This window comes from Cupressus sempervirens, chromosome 6 (genome assembly GCF_028749045.1).
Source record: "Cupressus sempervirens isolate cs-2001-9-10 chromosome 6, ASM2874904v1, whole genome shotgun sequence".
Classification (NCBI taxonomy): Eukaryota; Viridiplantae; Streptophyta; class Pinopsida; order Cupressales; family Cupressaceae; genus Cupressus; species Cupressus sempervirens.
In genome coordinates this window covers 639,331,657-639,354,430 of record NC_143123.1, presented here as the reverse complement: position 1 = coordinate 639,354,430, position 22,774 = coordinate 639,331,657, and the positions used below count along the sequence as shown (strand labels likewise).

General features: G+C 37.3%; 1 protein-coding gene across 8 annotated transcripts in view; it reads left to right on the top strand.

The window, feature by feature from the left end:
• LOC149553847 (glutathione gamma-glutamylcysteinyltransferase 1-like) overlaps window positions 1–22,774 on the top strand; it is a 157,182-nt gene that overhangs the window by 33,487 nt on the left and 100,921 nt on the right. The gene's annotated exons all lie outside the window — the stretch shown is intronic.

The following is a 22,774-nucleotide window of genomic DNA, read 5'->3' as shown; positions in this document are numbered from 1 at the left end:
CTACCCTTGCTTAACAACCTACACTTGTCTCTACCCCCTGTAACTCCTTGAGTCACTGGTTCTATGTCCTTATGCTTACATTTCTTCTACTTCATTATAATGTCCCCATTTTCGCTAGCACTAGAGTTTGAGGGATTAGCCTATTATAGCAATTCTCATAGGCTAATTATTGTGGATAGAAGGTCCTTTGAGGCAGAGTCTCAATTATGGGAGGGTCTTGTCTTCACAATTTAGTATGTTCCAGTTTTGTCTTTGTTTGGCTCATATTGAACTTCGTTTGGGCTTAGTTTCATGTGCTTACTGTTTATGGTAAGTCTGAGAATGATTGAGAGGAACCCTTTCTATTTGTGGATAGCGCATTTGGTCATGTGGGGAAATAATAGATGTGAATCTCGTTAATTTCTGGCCAATTTATTATTAAATCATTAAATGACTTATTATAAAGTTATAATTTTACTTTAAAATTTTTATGTTGAGGGTTTAGTCATCATTGGAAAGGGCCATTTATTTAATTACTTCATAGAAACCTATGTCAATGTATTAATTAAAAGGTACATAGAGTAATTATATTTCAAAATTCAAATATGCAACCAAAAAGCAAAATTTGCATTTGAGCGAAAAGTGTATGGAAGAAGCTATTAGCCATTGGTGTGTTGAAGAAGATTTTGGTCTTAATTGTTATAAAAAGAAAGCCTCTAGATTTAATTTATTCATCCTACTGCATTTTGATACTTTGTGCTGAGAAGTATTCAAGGGTTGAACGTTTTGGTTGCTGAGAGAATGGTGAATTCTTTTGGTGGAGTTTGCACTTTGAGTAGGTGATTGTTATGCCAATGAATCAAGGATTTGGAAGGGAAATTTGTGCAAGAGATAAATTTAATAACACTGCTATCTATTTGGTGCATGAACAACTCATAGGTTTGATCATACTATTGCATTTAATGGCCGAATTTGATGATTATATGGCTGCCACGATTGGTAGCATTTGTTTTTTCTAAGGCAGCATTAGGAATTCAAGTAGTTGCATCCAAGTGCGAGAAAGGGTATTTATCTTAGTTGGAGGCTTCGTAGTTCTTCTCCAACACCACACCAACTTTGGGATGAGAACTAGTTGCAACAAGGAGCTAAGGTCAACATTTTACCATTGCCGAGTTCTTTGAAAATTCTGAAAATAAAATTTTGTGCATCATTTGTTACTTTGGCATTGTAAGTATTTGCAAAATCCAAATCTCATACATTGAATAAATTTGGTGAGCTAGTTGTGATGGCATTTTAATTTCACGCGTTGTTATCTTTCAAAAATTCTGGGAAACAAAAAAAGAACATATATATTAAAAAACACAAAAAAATTGCAAACTTTTCAAGAGCAAAAAGCGGCCTACCATCTTAGAGACAACATGGCTCTTTACATTCATGTTATAGATCTTTGCGACAATCTCATTGTCATCTCGAAGTTCTTTAAATTATGTTTGGAATACTTTCTTGAAGTTGTCCCACGAGGTCACCTTGGTTTTGTCAACTTTCAAAAACTGATTGATTGCCACCCCACAGAGTGTTGCTGAAAATTGTGTCGCCCACTCATCATTATTGGTCTTCTTGTTAGTCGACTAGATATTTTCACATGTCCTCCAATGCTTTATAGGATCCTCCAAGCCATCGCTTGTAAACGACAACAACTTTTGATTATTGGACATTGTAGATTGGCTTTGTTTATTCCTTAGTGTACCACCTTGAGTACTTAGTCTGATTGGAATGGCTACTATGTTTGATGCAATTGGCTCAAATAGATTGTCGTGACTACGAGACCTCTGTGTCCTCTCGACACCTTTGACTGCAACTACATCCTCTACGCGTTTGCCTTCTTCTCCGTACTCCACACACTGTGTTCTTCCAACCTCCAAACCCTTGACTCCCTTCAATACAAGGTTCCTAGTTCTTCCCCTCGACTGTCACTTCTTCCTTGTGTTGTAAGTGTTGGGTCTCCCAATTGGTGTCGAGTATCTTCAATTAATTCAAATACCTCATCACCTACAACACCGTTGTTCACTTCATACCCTTTAGTATGGGAACCCCCTTTGACACTCTTGCTCACTTTGTAAGCTTTTGCACTTTCTTGATTCCCTTCAGGTTATCCATCTTTCCCTTTGACCGATCCTTCAACCAGTCTTTGCAACTGTTGTCTTCTCTTTCCTTGTTCTTCTAATCTCTTTGTCTTCTAAATGGCCTCGTATTCGTCTTCTTCTTATTGGGATTTCAGAGATGTTGCTAATTGCTACCATGAGATTATAACAAACTGTGGTGGGTAGATTCAAGACTCTCGAGGGGTTCTCATTTCCGATCTATAGCACCATTGGGGTTAAACAAGGCTGTCCTCTCTCCCCCACTTTGTTCGGTTTGTATATTGATGAGCTTGAGGACTACCTTTTGAAGTCTTCGCTCCCAGGTGATGGTTGCTACTTACACTAGGTTTTGATCTCCAATCTTCTTTTTACGGATGGTGTAATTCTTCTTGCTTCTTCTCTAGAGAGTTTACAGAGGCTTTTGGATGGTTTGGCTTCCTTTTGTGATCAGAGACAACTTGTGGTTAACCTGAGTAAGACTTGGGTTATGATCTTTAATTGCTTAAAGACTTCTCATCTTCACTTCTTTTTTTAGGGACAAGAGATTGAGATCACTTCTTATATGTATTTGGGAGTGAAGTTTTCTGGACCCTGTTTTAGTATGAGACCGTTCATACAGTCCAGAGTTAGTAAGGGTATGGGTTCTCTTGCTATGCTTCAGAAAGACTGTTTCAGACACCGTTTCCAAGATACCTCGTCCAAGTTATCTCTTTTGGACTATGTTGTTTTGCCGACTGTTCTTTATGGCTCAATGGTTTGGGGGCCTTCTCTCTTTGGTTCTGATTGGGCCTCAATCGAATGGGTTTAGACATTGCTTTTACGAGGCATCATTAGATGTCATAGGTTCACTCCTCATTGTATCATTCTTGTTGAGTTCAGTGCTCATCCCTTCAGTCTTGTGACCATTTTTGATATGATTTGGTTCCTTCATCACCTGCATGGTTTTGAGGATTGAGTTGGAGAACGTGATAGATACTCCTACTTGGTGTATTGTTCTTCTATTGCTGTTGCGAGTTCTGATACTAGCTTTGGAGCTCACTTCTGGTATGCACAGGCATCTTCTCTGCTGAGCTCGATTGGGATTGATATTTTCTGTCTCCCTTCTTATCAGTTCTCGCTAAATGCCCCTGCTCATCTCCTTCCCTCTTAACAAGACTTAAATGAGCATGTCAGACTAGATATTTACAAACAATACATTATCACTACCTAGACTAACCCTCCTGGTGGCTTATGTTTGAGGATGGCCCTTCTATGCGGAGCTCTTTTTGGAGATCGGTGATGTGATCATTGTTTGTCCTAGTTACCTATTTCAATGGTAGTGTCATGCTCTGCGTATCTCTCTAGGGTCTTTTAGAGTTGGTTCTCACAGCCTTCGGGCTTAAACTGACCATCATATTGACAATGAAGAACAGATCTGTAAGCTATGTACTTTAGCAAAGGTCCTAATGGAGACTCACTTTATTTTCCGTTGCCCTATCTTTTATGAGATTAGAGGGAGATTTTATTGTCATATTTCGACACTGTTTTTCTCTTTCAGCTTTCTTCAGTTATTGCGATTAGTGATGTCTCACGCTCTATCTTCAAGAGGCCACCCTACTCTGTGATAGTACTTTATAGTCATTGCTTCCTCACCGACATACCTGTGATTAGCTTATTACTGCCTTTTTCGCACCCTTATCTCCTTTAAGGAGTGTGAAAGGGCCATCTAGTTCTGCCAGTTCTACTTGTCATTCTAGATTTGTCAGACCTCGAAACGGTTTCTTACGTCAGCGACCCTCCTCCATGAGCTCATAGAGACAAATCAGGGCTCTTGCCCACTCGCAGTCTTATCCTTCTGTGACTGATTTTTTTTGGCCAAGGAAGGACTCCTAGTCTTTGCCTTGGCCTCTCTCTTCTTCTTTTTGTGTTTTGTTGTTCGTTTTTCTCGGACACTGTTTGGTGCTCCTGCTGTTGTCAACTATCTTGTTGTAAACTCTCAGTCCCTAGACCTTTCGTGGTCTTTTGTTGGACATTAATATTATTATCTTATCTTATCTTATCTTATCTATCTCCCCTCGATATGTGATTTCTATCCTTGTTTATGGCTATTGGCATTAATTACTCCCTTGGTAGGGATTAAGGATGCGCTGTACTCGACGACTCTCGTCACACTCCTACTCTTCCTTTCTGGTGTTCTCATACAATTGTAAGATTTGTTGACAATTTTCTCTATTGTCTTCTTCTTGGGAGTTATGAAGGGCAAGAAAGTGTTGTGCTAATAGCCTTGGTAAGTGGCACATCAAATAGTCCATTGTTGGGCTCACCTTTAGTGAATTCCAGAACACACTTTTGGGGACTTCTTCTCATGACATCTCTCTTCAGATGTAAGATTCAATCAGTGCTTGCAATATGTTTGGACAATCAATCGTTAGTGCTTTTTCTCCTTGAAACATTTCTTTGTTACTGTTAATCATTCCCTCGTCGCTCATTGGTTGGCCGGTCATACTCTTTTTGCCATGTGATACCCTACAATCATTCCCAAATTCGTCTAGGCAACAATTTCGAATGTTTGCCCTGTAGGGGGTCTATATTTAGAACTTAATAGAATGCATATAAAACATAACATTAAGCAATAATACTATATTTGAGAGAACTCAAAACTGTTTGTTCATTGATTTTAAAATCATTGCAATATATCTTCAGAGATAGTATAATTACCACACCATGATGTAACGTCTAATTACCCCATGTGAAGCTAAGTACAGTGCATACATAGAGAGGTGTTGGGTGCCAACCGTTGGAAATCGTCAATTGATTGTCGACTCCTCAACAACTACTCTTGACAACAACCCTTCGACTAACAAATGCTAATTACCCAACAACAAGGAGCTCATCACTTCTTTGGTGACTTTTGAAGGTGCCCTTCAACTTCCAAATGCTAATTACCCAACAATAAGGAGAAATGGTAATCTCATCACTTCTTTGGCTACTTTTGAAGGTGCACAACTTTCATCAATGTTAGAGATATCCTAGAAGGCAACACTTTTTTACTCTGTTTATTGAGAACTCCACCCATGTTAGTATAGAAGATTTTATCTTGGATTCCATTCTGTATTTGGCATCTAATGAGATGAGTGATGTTTACCATACAAGGTAAAAGGATACTTATCGCATATAGTATAGCAAGATATAACATAGAAAAATATTTTATTCATTTACACAATATGCACTCGAATGCTTACAATATGATTATGATGATTATAGTGATAATGATTATTACAATTACAATGTTCCAATGTCCCTTTCGGACGGTGTACATATACTTTCCTAAAGGGTTGACTCAATTGTCACGCGCTCGTTCGAATACTATTCTATCTGTCGACTACAATATAGAATTTATCAACAACATTGCCCCCCAAAAAGTAAAGTCGTCTCCGGATGACAATTACAAAATATCTGAGACAAATTAGCAAAATAGAATACACTTACTATGACTAACTATAACATGATATATCTTTTTTCATCACATCACATTCACATTTCTCCAATGCCTGCATCAAATTGGTCTCCAAAACACGTTGCATCTATAGCCTCTGCTAACACAAGTCAAGCTGACCTTGATAGCCACCCATGCCGCTTTCTCTGCTTCCAACACTTGGGTACGTTGAGCCAAGTGTTGCTTTACTACCTCCAATTGTCTCTCAGTTTCTCGTCCATCAAGGTGCGTTATTTGTTTCATGATAGACTTTTAGCTTCGACCCATTCACTGCATTAGCTGCTTCCTTCCCGTCAAGCATCCATAATTTTATTGCTCTGTTATCACCCACTTCAGGGATTTTATATGTCTTGACCCACTTTATTTTAAATTTGTCTAGTCTGATCTTGTTGCGCCTATTATACTTCAACACTAGTTGTCCCGATTGAAATCTGTTCAACTTCAAGTGCTTGTCGTGTCATGCCTTATGCCTGTTTTGTGTAACCTTCGTGGCCTATTGTGTTTGCACTCGTCACTCATCAAGTTTATTTAAATTATACAATCTCTCTCTTAGACTTTCCATATCTCCAAACTTGTTTTCGATCGCAATCCTTGAACTTGGTACCATGAATTCTGTCGACTGCCACTCCTTGTCGTCAATAACTGTATTCTTGATTTTAGAACCTTCACTCCGTATTGCTGAAGTTTTTATTAAGCTCTTCCTCTTTGTTTCCTGTGTAGACCGTACAATGTGTTTTCCTTGTTGCCAACACCTTTCTACTAAATTCGTGGTGTGGTGTAACATTTCCTTTCTACGCAGTTCATTCAATGTGTACCGTACGGTGGAATCTTTTCTTTTGTTGGGTTTGTACGGTATGTTCTTCCCTTCAGCTTCAACCGTAACCCCCTTTCCTCCTTCCGCTTCTCTGTATTCCTTCAGACATTCATTTTCCTCTCCTTTCTTACCTTCGTTGTCCTTTAACATGTTATAGCTCGAAAAGAGTTCATACTCCTCCATTTGCCAATGGAGTAGGCCATTCACCGAGTCCAGGTCGTCATCTTTAGACTCTCCTTCTAGTCTCAATACTCCCTCTTCATCGGGTTCCATTCTCTTCTTCCCCTCATCGTCACCTTCGCCTTCACCTTTGGAATTTGATGACACTGCCTCCTCACCTACCATCTATGTGTATAAGTCGCTTACGAATCTTCGGCCTCTGCATTCCATGAATAGGGTATTTCGTTTGCAGTCATGTTTCACTTTTGCTTGCACCAACCAACTTTGTCCAAGGACAGCGTCATACCCTTTTCTTTTTAGTGGGATGACCACAAAATCTAATAAAAATAGTTGCGTTCCAATCGTCACCGGTTGTACCATCAGGGTTCCCGACGGTTTGATTCCGTACTAATTTGCTGTGAGTAACTGGAATGTAGGTGGCCACAACGTAGGTTGTCCCAACTTTTTCCATATATCCTCTGGTAACACATTCACGCTTGAGCCTCCGTCCACAATTTTGTCTGTAAGTACTGTCCTCAGGGTACCTGTCTCAACTACTGTCGGATGCCTTCCTGTCGTGATTGCCAATAGCATTGGGTCTGTTGCAGTCGTTCCACTACCGTCCTTTCCTGTTTCCTCCGTTGCTTTCGGAAGTGGTGTCATATTCAAAGTCACCGTCCGTAACTGAGGCATTGTAAGAAGAAGGTCGTTTAATTTTATAGGAGCTTCTATCTGCATTACATGCCTTATCATGTTTTGTTCAATGAGGTTCCTCTTCAAGGTATCGGCAGTGTCTTTTACTAGCAACTTTCCTATTTTCATCTGTCTTTCAAACTCTGTTCGTGCTTGCTGCAACCTCTCCTTTTCTTCCTTTGCATCAAGGTATTTTGCCTTCTTAGCTTGGTTACGTGTAATGGCTAGTATCTTCTCATTACATGCTTCGATGTTTAACAAATTTACCCCTTGCTTTTGGCATTTTGAATCTTCATGGTCTCTCGGACCACACCATTTGCATAAGAGCTGGGACGTTTCCTTAGTGGTACAATCTTTAGCGAAGTGCCCCCAGAGATTGCATGCACGACACTGTATCATTGGCCGTCCGCTCGAGTCACATTGTATCTGACTCTGGCCTCCATTGTTATTGTTATTATTATTACCACCCCTTCCGCGCCGGTTATTATTGCGATATCCTCCCAAGGTTTCATTGTTGTTCGTGTTTGTTTAGGCAGACACTTCCTGTGTCAGTAACACTTGCTGGTGTCCTTTTGACTTCATATTAAACAGGCATTCCTTTATGGAATGTCCTGCAATCTGGCAGATATCACAAAATTCTTTTTTAGGGTAGGAGCCCTTTGTGTGGCCTTTCTCCTTACATTCCATACACCACAATTCCCCCTTCACCGAGTCAGGATTCTTTTTCAAATTTTTAAATTCTTTCATCATTCGTAGCATATCCTCCAGCAATGCTCAAACTTTCTTGCTTGATTTTTTGTCTTTGCTACTACTTTCGAACGATGAATCGTCTGAGTTCGACGATTTGTGCTTCTTCTTCTTGTTTTTTGTTCACTCTCCAGGTCCATCGCTTGATTATACGCATCTGTGTACGATGCTAGAGGTACAATTTTCATTTTCTTCTTCAGAACCTATCGTAGCCCCTCAACAAACCATCGTTTCTTTAATCCGTCAGATGGTTGGCTCTCCATCTTCCCCACCAGCTCTTTCAGATTTCTTGCATAAGCACGGATTGTTTCATTCTTTTCTTGCTTGATGCTATATATTGTTGATGCGAGTTTTGTATTACTTACATAACATATTAGGATTTGAATATTCGATATGAGATATCAAACATGCAACTCCTATCTTGAAAAGTTATTACTCATGGGATATGAGAATAGCTCCAATGTTCTTTACACCATTGGATACTCGCTCAGTTTTATTGATGTGATTTGCTGGTAATCACGTAGGCGGCCTTACGCTATTCATTCAAGGATGACTTGGACTTTGGTGGGATGAAGGTGATGGTGGCTCGGTTTGTGAAATGTGCGGGTGGTAGATAATGTTGATGGTAGTGATGATGGAGGATGTGTCTGCCAATGGTGATGTTGATGGGAAAGCGATGGTCGTGGAAGGTGAATGGATGTGTTCTAATGCTTGACCTACTCCTTCTAATTTCCCTCTCTAAGCTTTGACTACCCAGCTACTCACTATTCTACTCCTACTCCTATGGATGGAAGGCTAGCAAATGGACGGGGATCAAACCTAATGAGCGTTGACCAACGGCCTCACTTCCATAGGTGCAATGATTCAAAGGAATAATAAACTAGTTCACCACACAAGGCTTCCCAACCAGCCGCTAGGATGCTAGTGGTTTAGTATTGACCCCTATCAAACATTTACCAATGCTACCATACAACTATTCATCTACTTTAACCTCACTTAAACAACTTGAAATGAAACCAACTTTAACAACTTGAAAGGAAATCTAAGTGGAAGTAGAAAACATGTAATAATACCCAATGTTCTTAATCAACATGCAAATCGCAACAATGAAAAAGAGAGCAATTTTGGTATTATCTTCACAACATTTTCTCCAACCACTTTACTAATGAGAGCAAATGGCTTTTTATAGGGGCCAAAAATACAACGGACGGTGGAGATCAAAACAAGATCAACGATCCAGATTGTATCCTAAAAACCCTAATTAGGGTTGCCACCTCATCGGCCAATGAGAATATGCCACCTCATCAATGGACCAATGAAAAAAGTGCAAAAAGTGGCAACCAATGAGAAGGCACCAAAATGGTGGCCAATCAGAAATAAACACTTGTCCTATTCTAGAAGAAAGAGAAATTTGCCACTTGGGCTTACATCAAATGATCTTCTAATATAAATCTTCCCTTTTCTTTCATTTTCTTAGCTAAGGCAATGAACTTAGCTAGCCTTTTGTTAACTTCTTCCATAGGAGGACAAGGTGTGTGCTTTGCCTTGAGTTTTGCTGACTTCACTATGCTGTTTGCTGCTTGTAGTATCTTTTCGTGATCCTTCTCATATTCTTTCGCAAATCCAATAAAAGCACTGGGAGAGGAAAGGGTGCCCAAATGCTTCTTCTTGATAGCAACCTTTCCCAACTCATCCAATCTCGATCCAAAATTTGTCTCGTTGACATCCTCTTTGCCAAGGGGGATTGTCTTTCCTTTAGTTTGTCCCTCATCTGTATCATGTCCACTATACTGATATTGGTGTCAGTTATTCTCTTCATTTTCGAGAAGAAGGGAGTTTTGGGCATCATATCCTCTTTGTCTTTCTTAGTGTTTGCTCGCTTGGGATTCTTACTTGCACTAACATCCTCCATGCTCGTTGCCCTATTACAGGATGGTAGAGTGGTGGACTAGAAGGCAAGAAGAACCAAGAGGAGCAATCCTTAGACTAGAACAAAAGAAGGATGTCAGCTTAAGGACCCCTTGCAACTCTAGATGATGAAAATTCACCTTAACCAATAATCTTACAACAACTTTTTGGAACCTAGGACAAGATCTCGAGAACTTCAAATCCCTTTGTAAATCAGAAATTTAAACCTTTAAAGCTACCCAACACTTCTCATAAATTGCCCATGTCACATAAATCAGATCTGCCTCAAAAAAATGCTAAGAGTGGAAAGTTCTGCCCTCAAATCACTTTGTCCAAGCATGGGAATTCTCCAATTTGCCCACAAATGTCACCTAGGGCACAAATTGCAGCCCACAAAAGGAGAAAAAATCACCAAATACTGCAAAAAACTGCCCTCTTGAGAAATCGCCAAGCACCAAAAATGGCCAAAAGCAAGCAAAATCGCCCAACAAATGCAAGAAAACTGCCTTCCACAAAATTGCCAAGCACCAAAAAATCTGCTTCCAAGAGAAATTCACCAAAGCAATGAGAAAATCTGCCTTGAAACTTAATCTTTGAACACCAAAAATCTGCTCCTTAGGAGAAATTCGCCAAAGCATGGAGAGGAGAAATGAAGTGTGAGGAAGAAATGGGAGAGAGGCCTCCTCTTATACCCAATTTCTTACCTCCTCTAAGCCAGCCGACTTGGTTCTGGAGGAGACAAAAAAACAAAAATTAAATCAAAGTCATAGCCCATAATTAAATACCTAGTTCAAAATTTAATTTTGCCAAAAGGAAAATTGCACTTTTAAATTGCCATTTAGCTCCAAATTGCAAAAAGAAATTAAATAATGCCTTAAGGGTGTTAAATATTTCCATTTAATGACGGTTTAGTAATTAATGCGTCATTAAATTTGGATTTTGGTTAACCAAAAGCCATTTTTAAAATATTAAATTACCAATTTCGTTAAAGGCAAAAAGTTTTCAAGGCAATTTTAATCTATTAAAGCCAATTTTTTGCAATTTCTCTCTAAATCGATTTTGCTATGCCAATAAAAATAAAATAAAATTGCATCTAGAACCAAAAATCGATTTTTTGCAATTTAGCCCCATTTCAACAAAATTAAAATTTTCACCAAAGAAAAATTTGAGATTTTCCAAAACTTAAGTCTAGCAAAATTTTTTGTTTTGAAAGATTTTTTAAATTTACGCATTTATATCCAAATTTTCAAAAGAAAACATCTAAGTACAAATTTACAATTTTATCCTGCCAAATATTGTTCTTTAAAATTTTGTTCGGCCTAAGGATGAAATTAGTTGCTCTGGAAAATCAAGCGGAGCCGGGTGAAAATAAGCTAAGTCTATCCACATTTGTCCTGAAGGTGTCCAAGGCGCGAAATTTTCAAAACTCAAAATTTTTGGGCAATCCAAAAATTTGCCAAGGCAATAAAAAAAGGGGGGGTCCCCAAATTTTTTGGGGCGATGATGTGAAAACCTCACAACATATATTTTTGCTACAATTTTGTTATCGTCTCGTAAGAGTTGGAACTCTTCTACGAACTCCTTCCTCATGTCTGCCCATGTAGTCAATTTCTGAGGATCCGCATCTGCAAACCAATCAATTGCTACATCCCGTAGGGTCACTGGAAACTACTGGACCCAATCATCCTTGTCCGTTACACCATTTGCTGTCCATATTGTTTCACATGTCTTGTAGTGCTTGATCGGATCTTCTGTCCTGTCGCCATTAAACTTTTGCAATTTCTACTTTGGTCCTGCCATTGCTTCTTTCTTTTGTTTCTGTGGTACTTGCTAAGCACCCGCGTTGTTCTGAGCACTCGTGTTGTTCTACACGATCGTGCTGCTTTGGAAAACCATCCTACTTCCAGCAACCGCGTTACCTGGTGTGAAAAGATTTTCCTCAAGCGAAGTTGTTCTATTCTTTGCCCGTGTCTGTTCGTCAAGTGTATTGAGAACGAAGAGTTCACTCCACGCTCATGCTCCTTAGGCACTTTGAGCCATGCGAGTTACTTCCCTTTCGTCCAGATTCTCTACCCTTAGCGTATACAAGTTAAGAAATTCCTCCCTTGTCTCTTCTATCAAATTTAATCACTATTGAGTCCCTTCTCGCAATTCCTCGACACTCCTCGGTTTGCTAGGTGAATGTACTCCCTCCGTCTGTGCCTCTTCACCCCCTCGGTGTCTGTCGACAATTTGCTAAAGCTTCTGTTTGTGCTTCGCCTGTTGTGCTAAAACTAAAACTTCTTGTGCTGTGTGTATTTCATCCTTATCTTTTATCTTATTCCTATCCTTGTTAAGCAAATTCAGCGTTAATCTTCATAACACTTCCTTCGTCCCAGGTTCAATTGGCAATGATGCCAAATGTTTACCATACAGGGTAAAAGGATACTTATTGCATGTAGTATAGCAAGATATAACACAGAACAAATACTTTATTCATTTACACAATATGCACTCCAATGCTTACAATACGATTATGATGATTACAATGATAATGATTATTACAGTTATGATGTTCCAAAGTCCCTTTTGGACGATGTACATATACCTTCCCGAAGGGGTGACTTAATCGTCACGCACTCGTTCGGATAATGTTCTATCCGTCGACTCCAATGTAGAATTTACTGACAACAAGTGAGGCCCTTATTTGGCTCTCTGCATTGTAGGATTTGGAAATAGTAGTGTTTCATTTGAAAACAAGAAAAAGCCTTAGGTCTAGATACTATTCTATATTGTAGCCGATGGATAGAATAGTATCCGAATGGGTGTGTGACGATTGAGTCACCTCTTCAAGAAAGTATATGTACACCGTCTGAAAGGGACTTTGGAACATCGTAATTGTAATAATCATTATCATTATAATCATCATAATCATACTGTAAGCATTGGAGTGTATATTGCGTAAATGAATAAAGTATTTGTTTTGTGCTATATCTTGCTATACTACATGCGATAAGTATCCTTTTACCCTGTACGGTAAACAAAGGCAATATTCATCAAGCTTGACATAGAAATAGCTTATGATAAATTTAAATGGGCCTTCTTACATAAATCTTTTGTGGTCTTTGGATTTAGGAGCGATTGGGTTAATTGGATCATGAGTTGTGTTACTTTTACCTCTTTTTCAAGACTTATTAATGGGGAGTCGTCTAAGTTTAGTGCTTATAGGCATCTTAGTCATGGAGATACCCTTTCTCCTTATTTGTTTATTATCATGGCTAAAGAGTTTGGCATACACCTTGCTTGGGGGATGTGTATGATGGCATGGAAACCATGGTTGAGAAGGTAAAACATTCTATACAAGCACATGAGAGTGACCCCACACAAAGCGAAGCCTTATGCAAAAAAGTGCAAGCAATTATCCACCATCATTGGAATAAGATGACTACCCCATTGCACCTCCTTGCATATGCTTTATCTTCTAGGTACTATAGTGAGGAGGTACTTGGTATGCCAGGTAGAGTTGAACCATTTTTGGATGAGGAGGTTGCTGAGGGAAAAGTGAGGGTAGGATTTGGGCTATGTGCTTCGGGGCTAAACCATTCTCCATTTGCACTAAAGGACCAAAATAGTATGGGAGCTATCACATGGTGGTACATGTATGGTCAACCTTTTAAGCATCTTCAACCTCTTGCAAGCAAGGTTCTATCACACGTAAGTTTTTAATTTTGTTTTGTTTTAAACTTTTATGTTTACACTTGCATTCTAGAATTTAGTGTTTCACATATTCTTTGAAATTAATTTGCTTTTCATTTGTATGTTTTGTGACAACTATCTAGGTTGCTAGTTCTTCTTTTGTTGAAAGGAATTAGAGTACATACTCCTTTATCCATTCAGTGAAGCGCAATTGGTTAGGCTCCAAGAAAGCTGAGGACTTGGTCCTTGTCCACACCAACTTGCATCTTTTGTTATGTAAGAACAATCATTACAAAGAAGGGGCAACAAAGCTTTGGGATGTAGCCACTGAGTGTGCAGATTTGGATACAACACTTAATGATCTTACTACAGTCGGAGATGGTGATGATGATAGCGTGGCACGTGGTGCATCTACCATAAGTGGAACCATGTTTGGTTCAAATGATCTTTCAGCAGTTGGAGATGATGATGAGAATGTGGATTTTCTTGCGAATCCCTATGATTCAGACTTTGATGCGTATTAGTTGATTGAATCTTCAATCACTAACTAAGTTTTTACTTTGTTGGAATCTTGAACATGACCTTTTTGAACTTATTGTCTAAGACTAAACTCTAATGTTGGATAAGCACATATTGATATATCATACGAGTTTTGAAATATCTTGAATTTTGATTAAGGGTTAAGTATCATAGTCATACTATCAAATGATTTGTTTTTGTATATTTTTTGCATTTCTTTATATATATATATATATATATATATATATATATATATATATATATATATATATATATATATATATATATATATATATAAGTTTCCTCCCGCATCCGCATTCAAATTTTTTTTTTCCCCACATCACGTGTCCGCATCCCGTATCCGCTTCAGAATCTGCATCCGAATGGGTAACTCAGAGAAATACAATTGCAGCCCCATTAACATGGATGCAAGCCTCTAAACACCAATCATAGGCTTCAACAAATAAACACAAGGCACTAACCAGAGATCACAGGCCTAATACAAGAGTTTGCAGGCCCTAAACAAGGAACTGTAGGTCACCACAATTGAGGGCAGGCCCTTAATAACCACACGCTGCTACAGGCAATATTTGTAGCCTCCAAAATGCACAATGTTTTTCCAAAACCAAATTGCAGGTCTACAGAATATAATGTCAGCCTCCAGAGTCTTTAGAATCAGACAATTATAGAAATTAAATACTCTCTCAGCAGTCCACACATATGCAGATTGACATTCAATGATAATGCAATTAAATTCCAAACAATGATGTCTCCCAATAATAGAATATACAGTACGAAGACTCTGCTAATTTTCAGACTTAGGATTCTCAGAATTGAACTCAATGCGATTCTCAGCCAAGGCTTCTTCCAAAGCAATTGTAGCACAGAAATGAAAGATTTGAATTCAAGCTAGAACAAATCTCATAAGATAATCTACAATACCTCAGCTGTAGATTAGATGCTTCTGTTACTAAATTTTTACACATGTTAAAATTTAGTTTTAAACATTGGAAGTGTTCATACAAGGTACATATTTCTGGTATTGGTATATTTGCATTCAATTCATATTCATTGCAAATCATATTTCATTCTAAACTAAGAGAAGTACCCAAATGCCATTTGTATTGATCTTCAAATAAAAAATAAATACAACTGATAAAATGAAATGAACATGCTGAAAGTAAATACCTCTCACACAATTGGCTGTGGGAGTAGCTTCTAATCGATTGATATGTGTCTCTATTCGATGGAAGTGCATAAACATGAAAGAAAAAACATAGAATGAGAGAGGGTCATAGGGCACTAGTCATTGCCTGTAATGATTGGTTGTACTAAATATCTCCAATCCCGCTTGCCGGCTGCCCCAAACTGCATCTCCTCCAAGTCTCCGAGTCCTGCATACATATAGAAAATGTGTTAGATTCAATGGATCTAAGCAATGATGGTCTTGCATACATATAGAAGATGTGTTAGATTCAATGGTTCTAAGCAATGATGGAAACACCTTACCTCATGCTTTAACATTCTATGCTACAATCATATCTGTAAACTTCCAACTTATTCTTGGGTGGAAATAATATAAAAGTGTGTGTGTAAAGCATCTAATCAAATATTAAAGTGTTGAATTGAATATCTTCATTGATTTTCATGAAGCTAATACAGACACCCGAATATAATATAAAATGAATTTTATTTTCCAATACGACAATTTGTTACAGCCTGTATTATATAAATACTTGTGCACCTGGATATCCCTGAATCTGGCACGACTCACTTGGCCTTCCCATTGAAAATTCCTGAGTATTCGTATCACATACAGACCACCAACCGCTGTCCATACTCAGACTACTGTCCTCTTCAAATCCCAACGCCTTTCACCATTGAAACAATCGCTGCTAGAGATAAGGCCTGACTGTTCCGGACCACTGATGCCTTCTATTGGCATGTCATCAAACAAAACTTCCATTCCTGTTATGGGCAAAGGAATGACACCCGATGGAAGTAGACGATGGTTTATGCTTCCTCACGATGGTTGGTGGTTCAGATAGAGAAATTCCCGTGTGAATTATATTGAGGGGAACAACTTCTTTACGTTGATAATATAATTTTAATCAGAAATCTGAATTATCTCCTTCTAATGATTGTCTTGAACCTTCCAACGATGCTCTGTCAACCCTTGGTCTTCTCAATTGACAAACTTCTCAATCACAATTATTTATTTCTTCTTCCACCATGTTAGAATGATTCTACCAAAAGGAACTTTTCTTATTGCTTTTCTTGCAATCTTCAATTTATCTTCCAACCAAACTTCTTCCCTTTTTCCAAGATGGAAGCCCCTATTTAATTTGGAGAAGTTGGGTGATGTACCCATGGAACTTCCCAAACTGTCATTGTTTATAAAACTAATTCTTATTTCATTAATTAATTTATATTAGTTCAAAGTTTAAAACTAATATAATTTAATTAATATATTAAATATGCCTATATTAAACTTTATTCAAAAAGTCCTGGAGAGACACTACCAAACTTCCCAAACTGTCATTGTTTATTATAAAACTAATTCTTATTTCATTAATTAATTTATATTAGTTCAAAGTTTAAAACTAATATAATTTAATTAATATATTAATTATGGTTGTATTAAACTTTATTCAAAAAGTCCTGGAGGGACATTACAATATCATATACCCGCATAAAACAAAGATAGATACCAACACAAAGAGGCAATCACGATCGTATCAGGATTTTATTGGTAACATGTTTGTTTCCTATGCAGAGTATCATCTCTCACAAGTGTCAAAAATGCCAAAAACAGGGGAATAACCGACGTGTTAACCCTCTGCACTTGGCAAAGAAGGGACCAAATCACTTGGTCAATACACGAACTCGGCAAAAGCACAAATCAAAAGTAAACTGAGTAAATAATAACACTTGGTAAAGTAGTGTGTTAACCCACATGAAAGTCATAAACAACATTCCAGAAAAACCGCACAAGCAAGAACGGAGTTGATGCTTTGTTTTGCCAAACAACTAGATGCACAACGGAATAAGATAAATGAAGACAATATAAGAAACACATGAGACTGGAGATGTGCAAGTTAGCTTGCTTGCATTCTTTCTATTAAACTAAATCAAATTATTACAAAAAATAAACTTGTAGCAAAGGATGGCTGCATCCAATAATAGGCCTGGAGAAATCACTGCTTCATCAGGACAAAACTACATAAAATAAACTTGCAGCTCTAGATGGCTGCATACAGTAAGCCTGGAGCAATTACTGCTTGAACAAGACAAACTTTCACATGTGCTGCTGCATACTTCTAAAGTAAAAACTCTCTGCTGCTGCTGCTGAACACTAATAGCTCTACTGAGCTGGGCTGTGCTGGAGAGAGCCAGAGTAACTACCAAAAATACAAACATACAATATATAGAATAGAGAGTAGAGAGGTGAAGACTGAGCTCTAAACTTTCCCCCTCAGAATTCGAAGTCAAACTAACCTACTGCAATGAATGTCTTTGACTGTTGGAGCTTCTGCCAGGTATGTGAATGGGAGGCTCCAAGGACAAATAAAGTATATTATAATTTCAACAATAGGTATGCAGATATAACCATAGGCTCACATGAGGGTTATTGAGCCTGACATGCCTATAAGAGATAGGATCATGAAAGCTGATCAAAAGGCAGAACATAAGTGTCAAAGGTGCATAAATGAACAATGTTAGAGTGTGATATTGCGTTTATAAATGATACATGTGCCTCATTAGTGCAAATATTAGTCAAACAAGGGAGGCAATATCACAAGCCAATTAAATCGATTGGAGCATACAGATAGCAACATATATGATGAAGTCATACATTGTGTCAAAAGAAAAGCAATACTTCCATAATCCTTTCAACGTTCAGAAACTAGTGAGCAAGAGGTAAGCATACACTAATCTGTAGAAAATAAGTATCAAGGAGACCCTCAGTTTTAAGCATTAGTGGAAAAATATCAGTTGGTTTTTTGCAAAAGTGAGATGGTGATCAAAGTATGCCACAGAAAAGTATATAAGATATAAAAAGATCTATTAGACTGATATACGAAAGAAAGAATATATGCTTAAGCTGAAAGTGCTTAACAGATGCACATGTGCTGGAAAGGAGGTTGACAAGGAATATAGTTATAGCAACAGTGAAAAAAGATGATGCTACAAGACAAGTAAGAAACCATTGAAGTCTTTGATGATCTTTTTGAGAAAGCTTCATCATGGGCATCAATAACAAATTTGAGGAAACAGAAAGTTTCAAAGCAGTATCAGACTTGAGGAGAAGATCAATGCTGGTGACACATGCTGATATAAAAAAAAAAGGAAATGCGGACAGTTAATAAAAGAAGTGATATGCAAGCAGGCTTTGAAGATCTTGAACATGGCAATGAGTACGAGCTTGGTCTCGATCATAATAATGCCAGATCTTTGGATGCTATCAAACTGTATGGAGATCAGTGAGTAAAAGAGCTATGTTATTCTACAACTACGGTCTTACCATCAGCAAAGAAAAACAAGTTTCAAGCTGCAATAAATAAGCTTTATGTTGAACAGATTGAACATTCGAAAGAGTCCTCTTTATAGCTGTTTGCTAAATGAAGCCATAACGGAAAAAAATGTCATATTCAGACTTCTAAAGTTTAGTATAGAAATCTCTGAAATTAAAATCCGAAATAACCACATTGAAAACCCCAGCAAGTGGCAAAATGTTCAGAATCATAAGGGACAATAGAGAAATTTCAGTGAGAAAAAGAATGGGAGTTTTTGTGCTTTGCCATTAAAGAGAAACTAAAAATGAAGTTTTAGTAAAGTCTCAAAAAAAAAAGATTTATTTGAAACATCTACAGAAGCAAGAGAGACTGTCTTTGCTCAAAAGATCATTATTTTCAACAGAATGATGGAAAAATTTAAGAAAATGGTAAGGGTTTGGTCAGAGGGAAACCACGTACATACCGTTTATTTTTTCCCCCTCCAAATCTGCAAGAGAACTTCAGTAAATGCAGTAAAAGAGCCGTGTTTTCAGCATAACATTGCCACATTTTGCCCCAACTTTCAACTCAAAGATCAAATCGGACTGGCAGCCTAGAAGTGCAGAATTTCATAGCAAAAATTTGCTTGAAAAGAGGACACAAAAGTGTTACTAACAAACTCATCAAGCAGACCCAGTCATGGCATTAAAATTGCCTAAGATTCACACCACATTTGCTCAAACATGAGACTCCAAAACGTAACAACTGAAGGCCCCACAATGGCATTGAAGATGCCATAAAATCAGACACATGAAGCTCCATAAATGGCTCAAATTGCCCCAACAAAACTCCATGTCAAGATGCCTTGATAATAGCGATTAAAATGACAGACAAAAGGCTAAGTGTATGCGGCAAAGACTCCAGATTTTTTCCAACAATGGCAGTTAGGGTTCTTCAAACCCTCTCTTTTCTTCTTTCTTCTTCAAATGCCAAATGAAGCGAATACCAAATGTTCTAGGTTTCAAATACTCTGAGATTTGCTTTTCAAAGTGTTGACACTTTAGAGGGGTTTTTTTTTTTTTTTTTTTGTCATTTTTGGCCCCATAGATCAAATATCAATGGGTTGGGCTTATGTATAGATGTGTCCTTTTTATAATTTAACAACTGATTTTGTAATTAACATCATATATATTATTTGATAACACATATGATGTTAACTATACTGTAAGTTATTAAATCAAATTAAATTCTATTTTTTGCATATTTCTAATGTAATTAATATTCATTTCATGTTGACCTATAAAACATGGAATACATATTAAATTTGAAATGAAAAATATAGACATGAACTATACGTATGAGTTAAATGGATGTCTTATTCATGAGACAACATAGTCTATATGAGAGGTTAGAGTTTGTTTGAAAACAAGTGGAGGGAATCTAGAAGATAGTTGAGTTCATTTAGGAATGTTCTTGACTCAGTTTGGAGGTTTTTAGTGTGCTTTTAAAGAGCTTTCATGGTGGGGTATGAGGTGGCTTGACCTTGTCATCAAGCACATGCCATTTGGAGGTGTTTTAGGTTCTATTTTTGGGCCCTTTTTCCTGAATTCGACCCAATTGGTTGAATGAACATTGTATTTAATGAGTTTTGCAGCTCATTCGTGAGGGGGGGGGGAGTTATGAAAAATTGGTCTCATAGTGATTTTTCTCTATCCTTTGGTCATTTTTCTTCATTTCTTTTGTAACTCAATTGATGATATATGCAGAGACCACCTTGGAGACCGTTTTAGGATGAGTTTTAGCACCTTCTTGCTAATTATGGAGTTCTGTATTAATGTGATTAGATCAAACTATTAGTGAAACTCTTCTTTTCCTTCAGTTTTGTCTCACTGTTATGCCTATTCTGTAGAAGTGTAATGTTGAGGTTGTACATTATGTTAAATGAATGTCATAGGTTCCTTATTGTGAAAACTATATCTTCCTTTACTAACCAATTATGTATTTACACTTTTTTGCAAAATACTGATGTGTATGCTTCACAGAGGCAAGTTGTGTAAATCTAGTACTAATCTTTTATGGGTTTCAAGTGTAAAGTTTATCTGAATATCATCATTTCGAACTTTAGGTGCAATCACCATAGCTTAGTGTTCATTTTCTGTAGCCTGCTATTTCTTTTCCCTCAGAAAGTTCGTGAGTTTTGGTGAAACATTTGATAGGAACCGGCCTAGAAATTGTAGGTCTCACTTCAATTGCATGTCCCACGTAGAAGTGATTCCCATGTTATACCAGTATTACTGAACTCTTTCAGTTTAGTATCGGGTCCAAATTCTGGTACTTAACAGCTTCCTCAGAACCAAACCCTTATACCTTAGCAAGGGCACAAAAATTATCAACTTAGAACTTTAGAAAAGTCACCAAGACCACAAAAGCAAATAATATTCAATCAGACTCTTTTTCCTTCACAATGTGCTCATATTTATAATCTCTAAATGGCTTTTTGTTTCCAAAATGTAACTTCACTTACGAAGCTTCTCCAACACAACACCACTTTATAACATTTAATACTTGGCTTAGGTATATAACTAATTAAATAAATTACCACTTCTGATGATGATTCAACCCTCAACTTATGTGAAATTATAACTTTATAATAAACCATTTAATGATTTAATAATAATTTGGCCACTAAAAATAATAACTCCCCAAATCCTCATCATTTAAATTTGTCATTTGAAATAGGAGCTACACCTATTATTTCTCCATGTGACCAAATGCACTTTTAAAAAAATAGAAAGGGCCCATTCAATCAACACCCGACTTACCACAAATGGTATGTACACAAAAGTAAGCCCAAACAAAGTCCAATTTGAGCCAAACGAAGACCAAATTGTAACTTACTAAATTGTGGAGAAGACAAGATCCTCCCAAGCCAAGCCACTACCTCAAAAGACCCTCTATCCACAATAATTAGCCTATGAGGATCACAATAGTAGGTTAATCCCTCAAACTTCGATGTTAGCAAAAATGGGGACATAACAATTCAATTACTAAGTTATTTATCATTGTGTGCACAATATAAGTTGATGAATGTTTGGTAGTTTGCAATCCATTCATGTCTTGGAAGAAAGCATCAAATGTGCATAGTCGTGTTTAAGTTGCAAAGGAATCTTTCTAGTGAAACATAGTATTTAATTAGGATTAAGTGGGAAGAATCTTTCTAATGCCTTTATCCCATTTTCAATTTCTTTTTTCTTAGGAGTTAAGTTGGAAAATTAAAATCTTAAAGTTAGGAGGATTACATTCATTGTTTAGGAACAACAACTGTGTAAGTCTTTTGTAACCAACATAAATCATTTATTTCGAGTTCATCCACACACAATCAAAACTGGACAATAAGAACCTTGGGGTTATCTCATCTGATCAATTCTAATAACACTTGAGATTTCCTCATTCAAGAGAAAGTAGGATACACTTGGTACATTCTATTCTTTGTGGGTGGTGTACAAAACCCCCCATCAACTATATACTCTTCAAGTGCCAAGTTTTGGTTGAGCACCCTTGCAATAAGGCAAGGAGTGTGTCTTTATTAGGAAGGTCCTACTAGATAGATCTATTAAAGCTTAAAGTACCTCTGAAATTATCAATAAATTTATAGTTTTTAATATGTTTGCTAATGATCCCTCAAGCATTCCATATGCTTTTAAACACATTTGAACTAGTTGTTAATATTGGGAAATTTTCCAAAAGAATGTCATTTATGGGGAGTTGCCTCCAACTCTTAACTTGTTTTGGAACTGCTGATTAGATGTTATTCATTAAAAGAACCTTCCAAGGCTCATTTCCATTTAAGGCTCTAAGATCCATTTGCCGGCCAAAAATCTTTGAATCTTAGACCTCCATCCAACTTGTCTAAACAACACTATTCCCTTTTTTGACAATTTATTACACTAAGTTGTCTTTAATAATTCAACATTAAACATCTTAAGTGAATAATTAAATTAATTTACCCAAGTTGTGGAAAGCACCAAAATATCATAGAAATAGAATTCTGACCTTGAAGATTTAGGATGATGATCAGACGCAATTGAGTGACTTAATAAAAATAACATGCTCCTGCAAGAAGTTTGGAGAGCTCCACGAAGGTTGGAAATCAATTGTGAAAGTATCA